At 35.5% G+C, this 10,295-nt stretch overlaps 1 long non-coding RNA gene across 5 annotated transcripts in view; it reads left to right on the top strand.

Annotated features, from left to right (window-relative positions):
* Positions 1-204: 204 nt before the first annotated feature.
* LOC130457402 (uncharacterized) overlaps positions 205-10,295 on the top strand; it is a 238,001-nt gene continuing 227,910 nt past the window's right edge. For 2 of the 5 annotated variants that reach the window (XR_008916586.1, XR_008916585.1), the window contains exon 1: positions 205-716. This is a non-coding gene — a long non-coding RNA (uncharacterized LOC130457402). The remainder of the gene's footprint in view (positions 717-10,295) is intronic. The other 3 variants (XR_008916584.1, XR_008916588.1, XR_008916587.1) reach the window with 3 other exon arrangements.

Genomic DNA, 10,295 nt, shown 5'->3' with positions numbered 1-10,295 from the left:
GTAAAGCCCCCGACATTCATTTTAGGGTCTATTTTAGCAAGGTATGCAACCTGAAATCTTATCCCCGCTTGGTGCTCTCAGGTCTAGGTTGTAATTACATTTCAGTCGGCTCTCAAGGATTGGACTTGGCACAGATGCTTAGATTTACCAGCTCCTTACATGAAAATCAGAACATTACTAAATCCTCCTTACTCTTCCAGGTTCTCTCTGACTGAATAGTGAAAGAATTGATGCGCTATCACCTCGTGTGCCCAGCCTCATACTTTCTCGGAGCTAAATGAAGGATGGGTGGGGAGCTGTGTTCAACTTGTCACCATCTTCATACTTCCAGACGTAAAACTCGAATTTGACCTTCTCTCCCAGCTACAGCTGCACTGATTTTCTTTGCTCCCCTCATACCCTTCGAAAAACATTTGGTGTTTCTCTTATAATGGTCGACATTATGTAATGAAGGTATTTCTGAAAGACGGTAACAGACCGGGAGTTTACCTCTATAGAATTAAAATATCAGGCTCAGCAGAAGAACAAGTTGCCTAGCAACTGATACTGCACGCTCCAGCAACTGTTCATGCCTGCTGAGATTGACAAGGGAGCTCAAGATAACTGGCTGGGCTCTGTTCTTAGCAGTTCTGACAACAAATATTAAAATGCACAGACAGAAAACAGAGACCTAGAAACTTTTCTTAGAGAAATTACTACCAGAGTGAAAAGGAAAAGTGAGTATGTGTGTTGGTGCATATAGGAGACTGGTTTGCCCTTGGAAAAAGGAGGAAGTCAGATAAGTTAGGACCTGGAGAAAGGGGAAAATAAAAGAAGATATAAAATACACTCATTAAAGTCTTAAAAAAAAAAGTATAATGCAGCTCATTTGGGTTTAGATCCACAGTTGAGGAATATGTGATTGAGCATGTCCAAGAAATTTTGTCGACCTAGATGGTAATGGCTACAAAATGACTTTTGAATATCTGGGCAGGTGGAGCTACACATTTCCATCCAGTGTTTTATATGCCATTGTACTTATGTGTTGTGCTAAAATTGTCAACTATCAGTAGCAGGCTGATTTAGGAGTTCACTTCTGCAGCCACCAGGGAGACATTTTTTAAACTGTCGAAATAATTAACTCATGTGAAGTATTTCTTTTCTGTAATGTTTTGCAGGGAGCATTTATTTTGCTGAGTTGGTGAAATATGTAAATATAAAGCTGCGGTCAGAAATGTATTCCCATAACATAAATCCATGGGCTTGTTAGGTTATTCTCTCTCCTTGCATGATGCTAAAGGCAAGGATTCTAAATGATTTTCTTTTATAAACTTTTTTTCCCCAGGTGCTAAAAATAGAAGTATCACCCAGAGGCACATGATGGGTATGGGTAGGCTGTAATACATTACAAATGAGGAATTATGAAGGCAAACAAGAGGAAAGACATGTCTTCAAAGAAAAATGTATAGGAGCAGCTTGGTAGCACAGTGAATAGAGCCCTACACCTGGAGACTAGAGGACCTGGGTTCAAGTTTGACCTTAGATATTCACCCCAAGTCACTTGACCCCCAATTGCCTAGCATTTGTTGCTCTTATATCTTTGAGTTGTAACTAAGACAGAAAGTGAGTGTTTAAAAAATAAAAGAAGAATGTATGGGTGAAAAAAGACAATGGCTTGAGCAAAGAGTAACCAATGATTGCCATAGAACTTCACTGGTATCTATGATGTCAGAAGAAAATGAGGAAGGCTGCCAGCTTTTTGGGTGGACTCCTCTTGATGAACTCATGGGAGACCATTGACAAAAGTTACAAAGAATAGGCAGGCAAAGATTATGAATGATCTGTACCAATGGAAGGAACACCCACATTGATGAGATAATAGTTCTGTTGAATATTTTAATATAGTGGGAATGAAGAAATAATTTTACTTCAATATCCTTCAGACTTGGAAAGTCTTGTCTGATCAGTGATCTTGCTGATGTTGGTACTCCTCCTGAATACGTAGAGGGAAACTCTATTCACCCACCACGCTTCTCTATCATATGAAATTTTTTGTACATGTTCTTCCCATAGCAGAATATTAAATTACTGCATTTGTCCCATATTGAGATATAAGTTCTATTCAGATACTACTCTATTTAAAATGTATAGCTTGCTGCCAAAAGCAGATGTCATTTCAGTCTTGCAAACATGTATCATATATAGTATAATCACTTACTACACACATAAATAGCTATCAACTTGCCTTCTTTTTAAAAGAAATATTGTTGACTTTTATTTGTGATGGTCATTTCTCTTACAATCCTATTCTCTTTACTTTGCTGCCATTGGATTCTTCCTTGTAACCAAAGCAAATATTTACACAAAGCCAACTGGCACTGAATTTATATTTGAAAGTACATATTGAATTTCACATTAATAGTCTTTATCTCCCTACTGAGATAAAGATAATATTTTATAAGATCTGTAGAACTGAGATTATTTATTACAATTCAACAGGATTTAGTTGCTTTTTGGTATTGCCATTTTGTGGTTGATTTTTCTTGTTCAGTTGCTTTAGTCATCTCTGACTCTTTGGTACCTCATGTAGGATTTTCTTAGCAAAGAGTGGAGTGATTTGCCATTTCCTTCTCCAATTCATTTTTTTTAACCCTTACCTTCTGTCTTGGAGTCAATACTGTGTATTGGCTCCAAGGCAGAAGTGTGGTAAGGGCTAGGCAATGGGGGTCAAGTGACTTGCCTAGGGTCACACAGCTGGGAAGTGTCTGAGGCCAGATTTGAACCTAGGACCTCCTGTCTCTAGGCCTGGCTCTCAATCCACTGAGCCACCTAGCTGCCCCCTCTCCACTTCATTTTACAGTTGAGTAGCACCCTGGCTAAGTGATTTGCCTAGGGTCACACAGCTAATAAGTGTCTGAGGCTATATTTGGACTTAGATCTTGCTGATTCCAGGCCCAGCATTCTATCAACTGCATGACCAAGCTGCTCCATTATTGTCATTTACACAATGGTAAATTTGTGCATCTTGTTCTTTCGATTCTGCCTTATTTCCTTTGTAGCATTTCATACACATTTTTCCAATGTTTCTCTGAATTATATACCATATCTTATGATACAATTATGTGCCAAATACTTAAATATTTCATTTTATTCATCCTTCCCCTAGCCAATGAACATCCATTTTATTTCCAGTTTTTGGCTACTAGAAAGAGAGTTGCAATGAATATTTTATTCTCTGTAGGACTTTCTTTCTGTTATTGACCTGCTTGGGGTATATGCCAGGGAATGTCACCTCTCCTTCTAAGAGCATCTTTAAAATAATCATGTATTCAATTAGCCTATTATCTTAAATAATTACAGATGATCTCCTTGGGTCTTAAAGGTGTTTCCAGGCTCTTAAGCAAATTAGCTCATGAACTTTCTGAAAGTAGGCAATTATCTTTTGAAAAGTCATGGAGAGAACTCCAGGGATTAGAAAAGAGTAAAGACATACATATTTCCTTCTGTTTCCTTGGCTTTTCCCAAAGATGAAGATGAAGAGCCATTTCTCCACAATAGTCCTACTCTGATTCTTTATTTTAGGTATGGAGGCAATCCTAGATTCTCAAAAGATATAAAAACAAAGTACAATTTCTGCTGGTCCTACCAAACTGAAAGGAACTTAATTATGATTCTATTGACACATTGTCTCCTAACTGAGAAGAGAGAAAGAGGTTAATCACTAATAGCTTGAGTAGCAAATGGTGAACTTTTGGGGCAATTCACAACAAAAATAAAAATCAAACTTCATTCTATGCAGCCCCCTTTAGCTTTTGTAGCAGTATTGCTGAGGTATCAGCAAATGTCTCATAAAACTACATATTTTTGGTGGTTGTTATTATTGTTACTTTTCAATTGTGTCTGACTCTTCATGACTTGATGTAGGGCTTTCTTGACAAAGACACTGGTGTGATTTGCCATTTTCTTCTCCAGCTCATTTTACAGATGAGGAACCTGAGCCAAACAGGGTTAAGGGACTTGTCCAGGTTCACATAGCTACTAAGTGTTTGAACTCACTAAAATGAGCTTCCTGACTTAAGGCCCAGGCCTCTATCCACTGTGCCACCTAGCTGCCCCAGACTACCCAAAAACATTATTTGAACAAATTGATATTCTAAGTACCTTGGCATAGTGGATAGAGAATCAGTCTTGTTGTTAGGTAAACATCAGGTTCAATCTCTATTTTGAATATTTACTGACTGCATTGTTCTGGGAAATTTTCCTTCCATTTTAGTGCTCCAGAAGAGGATCTAAGACAGTAAGTTGCTTAACAATTGCTTATCTTAAGCCTTTTTCAACTTGTCCCTTTCCTACCTTTCCAAACTTCTTAAATTTTACTCCTCCATATGGGCTATAAAACCCTTTGATCCAGTAATATCACTACTAGGTCTATATGCCAGAGATCCAAATAAAGGTGGAAAGGACGTACTTGCACAAAAAATTATAGCAACCTTTTTTGTGGTGGCAAAAAATTGGAAGATAAGGTGATTGGGGAATGGCTGAACAAATTATGGGTTTTGGTGGTAACAGAACACTATTATGCTGTAAGAAATGATGAATAAGATGATTTCAGAAAAAGCTGAAAATACCTACATGAACTGACAGAGTGAAATAATCAGAACCAGGAGAATATTGTGCACAAAAAAAGCAATTTTGGGGAATGATCAATTGTGAAAGAGTTAGCTGATTTCAGCAATACAATGATCCAGGATAATTCTGAAGAACATATGACAAAGAATGTTATCTACCTCCAGAAAAAAAATTGTTTGAGTTAGAATACAGATCAAAGCATACTGCTTTTCTTAGTTTATTTGGATTTTTATTTTGGGGTTTTGGTTTTATATGATTATTCTCTTACAAAAATTAACAATATGGAAATATGTTTTGCACAAATACATGTATAACCCAGATCATATTGCTTACTATCTCTGGGAAGGGGGAGGGAAGGGAGGGAAGGAGATAATTTGAATCATCTAAATTTAGAAAACTTATGTGGAAAATTGTTATTATATGTAATTGGTACAATAAAATATCTTTTCCAAAAAAGATGGGGTACTTAAGCTAGGCTTTCAAAGAAGCAAGGTGTTCAGAAAGGTAAAGATTAGGAAGAAGTGTATTCCAGGCATGGGAAAACTATAAACTACCTTGAAGCAGCTAGATGGTATAGCAAATAGATTTCTTTTCAGTAATATTCTATAACATCACATGCCACAACCTTTTTAGCCATTACCCTGTTGATGGACATCCCCTCAATTTTAGTTCTTTGCTACAACAAAGACATTGCTATAAATATTTTAGAACTTGTAGGTTCTTTTCCTTTTGCCTCGATTATCTTAGGAAAGAAACCTAATAGTGGTATTGCTGAGTCAAAACCTATACACAATTTTAGAACTCTTTAGGTATAATAGCTGTTGGTACATATACTAAAAATATTCTTACTGCTGATCTGTACCAATTCTCCTATTTGGCACTTTATCCTTTTACTGCCTTTTATAAACCTATCTTTCCAGGCTTATTTCACATTATTCCTCTTCTTTTCCTGAACTCTAAAAACTAGCTTTCTAGCTCTCCCTCATACACAACACTTCATTTACCATCTCCATGCCTCAGAATTGAAAAGAAGAAATGTAATAAGCATTTATATAGTGCCAACTATGTTCCAGAGACTATGCAAGGTAATTGTAAGTTACAAATATTATCTCATTTGAACCTCACAATAACTTTGTTAGGTAGGTATTCCACCTAAAGAGAAAGATCTGACACATAGAAATAAACAAGACATAGTTTGAACTGTCTATCTATCTATCTATCTATCTATCTATCTATCTATATCTTTTTGCCAAATGATGCCATCTATAATGGGGGAAGTTATCCGGGTATTTTTATGTAACAAACAAGCAAATACATTTAAGTAAAAAATAGAATTATGTCTAGGAAGACCTGAGTTCAAATTGAGCCCCAGATACTCAATATCTATGTGATCCTAGACAAGTCCTTTGACTTCTATTTGCCTCATTTTTATCAACTGTAAAACGGGGATAATAATGACACCTTCCTCTCAGGGTTCTTGTGAGGCTTAAGTGAGATAATATTTGTAAAGCGCAAGTACATTACACAGTCCCTGGAACATAGTTGGCACTATATAAATGCTTATCCCATTTCTCCTTTTCCCTATGCTGAGGCATGCAGTTGATAAATGGAGTATTGTGCAAAAGGAAGAGTTTGAAAGCCAGTTTGACTGGACTGTAGAGTTCATGAAAGGGAAAAATGTGAAATAAGGTTGCAGAGATAGATTGATATAATAAGGTGGTGAGGGGTTAAAATGCTAAACAAGAGAATGGGTATAGATCAGTCATGAGAATCTTTATAGTTTCCTTGTCAACAGCTGTTACAATGAGTAAAGAAGTGGTATTTTCTGTAGAACTTGATAAGATCTTTGAAATTAAGTCAACATATTCTTTTCCACTCAGTGACTCAGATGTAAAAAAGGAAACAGAAGGGATTAGAAAAAATTATGAAGCAAAATATAGTTTGAGATCATGATATTAAAGAGAACATAGACCTTTCGATCACTTAGAAGCCTGATTCCTGTATCCCATGAATACTTAATCCCAGAGAAGAGTAAGAAGGACTTAAACAGTAAGCATGAAAAGATATTAAAAAACAAAGAAATAATCCAACAACTTAAGTGCATCTTAATAGACAGGAAACAACTGGTTACAGCCATAGCAGTCTTTTTATAGTCAACTTTCTGTGAGTAGTCATATCATTGACTGGTTAAAGTGAAGGTCAAAATCAAAATGAAGTTAAAAGAAAAGATATCATTAATATGGACAATGTACACAATTAGAATAGTTCTAATCTAACTTATTTAAAATCGATCTTTTTTGCAAAAATTGGGAAACAGAAGCAAAGACAATGACTCAAAGGTGTTTAATTGATGCAGAACAATTCTCTCAATTAGCAAAACTGTAATCTCCTTGACAAGAGGAAATGTGAGGCAGTCCTGGGTAACACAGGTTTAGAGTACAAGTTCATTTGTAAAACACTAGAGAGGAGGGGAATAAATGATTATAAGATGTATTCTCTTGCAAAACAACATAAAGAAGTTGAGGAGAAAATGAACCTGCTGAGTTCTTGGTGAGACAGCCATCTAAGCCAGATCACCCAGAGAGAGAACATTTGTAGATAAAAGCAGAAGGAAAAGCAAGAAACAGATGGGACCAAACTGCTGTTGTTTCTATAGCAATCTATTTTCATCAGCAGTGATATCAAAATCATCACCATAGTTAACATCCACCACTTTAGTATGTGATATAATATATGAGAAAGTATCAAAGGCATTTAAGAATGTCTGGATGAAATGAAATTTTAAAAGCACTTATGGATCAATTTTTAAGACTTTTTAAATAAGAGGATGATTAAAAAAAAAACGCAGATGTCCAAGAAGACATCATCAACTAATAAACAAATTCCTGTTTTCTCTTTTCTTTACAACATTTATGAGAATGGTCCATGCATATAAAATGGGCATCCTTGATGAAAACACAGGAAGTGATTAGACAGGCTTTCATAGATGTTAAATTCCAAAACTCTGCATGCCTACAATAATATAAGTAACTGAGAAGATTAGGGAACCTAAACTTATTGGCTTCTATTTTGGGTGAGTATTTTGCTCTGAATTTGTGATTTCATTATTACTGATAACTCCCAGTGTGAAAACTCCTTCTGCTGATACAGTGGGGAAACTCTCCTATAACTTAACAGACTGGGAAAGTTGCCTGGAGATACTGTGTTGTAAAGGAATGTGCCCCTGGCCATATCATTGGCATGTATCAGAGGTAGACAAAAGTTTTCTTGTCTCCAAACCAAGTCCCTCTGTGCTATGTTAATTTTCTGTGTATTATTTTTTAATTTAAAAAACTTGATATGAGCAAATGTGTCCTTGCAGGCTCTTTCACACAAATATTAACAAGAATTACAATAGATTTGACTGTGGGAAATGCTTTTGCCCAACAGTTCAATGAATATTGGAATCAAATTAAGTGTATAACATAGAGCTATATGGTTTACTCACTGTAAGTCAGGGAAATGCAAATTATATTATGCTGATATTTTCTATCAATGGTATAATGAGATTCTCTGAATACTCCTATTAGCATATCACATTATGGGAACTTCACTGAACTCAGAAAGCCCCCTCAGTGAAATCAAAGCTCATTTGGAAGATATTGGAATATCCATTTCAATTAGGATGACAAATTATGTGGAAGATGCACATTATTCAAACTTTGTCATAGAACTGGAATGACTACCCATAAAGTTAGACCAGCAATACCTTGGACAGGTAAAGTGTTAGGTGAGTTCAGAACTGAACACGAATGAGCATATCAATCTGGTTTACTTGGATATTTTGATGAATTTATGTGGTTATTCCTTCTACCATGGCAGATGACAATTCTGTCACTAAACTGAACACTAAAATTTGGGGAATATAGATGTTGTGACTTGCTAGGATATACTTATTGATGAGGTCTAATCATGTTTTAGGATTTGATTAACAGCTCTAAACAGGTTTTGTTGGATTTGGGTATTTGTTCAGTGTTTTTAATGATTATGACTGATTTGTTGAAGAAAAATATATCTATTTAATACCGCTAATATACCACTTATGTAAAATGGCAATGTCTAATGGAGTTATATAGTATTACAAGCCAACATAGTACAGTGCAAAGAGCACTGGTTCAGGATTCAGGTGACTAGAGTGCAAATGTTATCTCAGATACATACTATTTGTGTGACCTTTAACAAACCCCCCTTACCTTTAAGGGCCTCAGTTTCTTGGTCTTAAAAATGAATTGCTTGAACAAGATGACCTCTGGGGTACCTTACAGCTTTCAATTTAGTATCTTAGAATCAAAATGAAATACAGAATTGATAAAGGCATAAAAGTCAATCAGATATCTGAGGTCAGGAAGAGTGAAGAGTTGAAGTTGACTCCAAGTTTGCAACTGGAAAGGTAGAAGTGCCTTCAATAAAAATAAAAATCTTTGGAAGAGTTGTGGATTTGAGAAAAAAGGCAATGAACTTGGATATATTGAGTTTGAGATGTCTATGGGACATTCAGTTTGAAGTCGGTAATAGTCATGCAGAACTGGAACTTAGGAAAGAAATGAAGGATAGATATAGCCCAGATTCCTGGATATCTAGATCTGGGATTCGTTTGTATAGAGATGATAATTAAAGCCAGAGGAGTTGATGAAGTTAGAGATACTGAGTTCAATGAGTTCATTTTCTAATCCACATATAGATTTTCTACAATGATATAGATCCTAATCCATTCATGCCTTTTGTTTCTAGGAAGTTTTAATGTATTTCCTATAATAAACTCTCCACAGAGGATCTAACTAGCATAATGCAAGCATTCTTCTGGACTCTCTTTCTTTCTTTCTTTCTTTCTTTCTTTCTTTCTTTCTTTCTTTCTTTCTTTCTTTCTTTCTTTCTTTCTTTCTTTCTTTCTTTCTTTCTTTCTTTCTTTCTTTCTTTCTTTCTTTCTTTCTTTCTTTCTTTCTTTCTTTCTTTCTTTCTTTCTTTCTTTCTTTCTTTCTTTCTCTCTCTTTCTTTCTCTCTTTCTTTCTCTCTTTCTTTCTTTCTTTCTTTCTTTCTTTCTTTCTTTCTTTCTTTCTTTCTTTCTTTCTTTCTTTCTTTCTTTCTTTCTTTCTTTCTTTCTTTCTTTCTTTCTTTCTTTCTTTCTTTCTTTCTTTCTTTCTCTCTCTCTCTCTCTTTCTTTCTTTCTTTCGTTCTCTCTTTCTCTCTTTTTTTTTTTTTGACATCTCCTGAGGACTGGTTTCATATTGATAGGCCTGTCCATCTGTTATCCCTCATGTCTCTAGATGACTAGCCAGGCACCTTTTCCAATCATGTATTTCTTGGATGATATCCTTTATGTCACTTCTTGGTAGAATTTATCATTGGTAATATCCTGCAGACTATTGATGCTGACCATTAATTTTTTTTATTGCCCTCTAGGTCACCTGCAATTTTCATTCTTCTAAAATGGTGGTGTTCCATTATACACAGCCATAGAGCAGAAGACAAATGAGTTTTTATGTAAGGGAGCAGTTCAGAATAGTTGCAAGTACTGAGTAATTTCCCAAACATAATCCAGTTGTTTCTTTTATTCATTTCTAGAGCCACCTCACTATCTCTACTCAGTGACTGTTCAAAATATATGTCCTAGTAGATTAACTCAATCAACTTTCCATTCAATGGCATAT

The sequence above is a fragment of the Monodelphis domestica genome, chromosome 2, assembly GCF_027887165.1.
Source record: "Monodelphis domestica isolate mMonDom1 chromosome 2, mMonDom1.pri, whole genome shotgun sequence".
NCBI classification, from domain to species: domain Eukaryota; kingdom Metazoa; phylum Chordata; class Mammalia; order Didelphimorphia; family Didelphidae; genus Monodelphis; species Monodelphis domestica.
The sequence above is the reverse complement of the archived record's forward strand: the minus strand, read 5'-3'. Positions and strand labels throughout refer to the sequence as shown.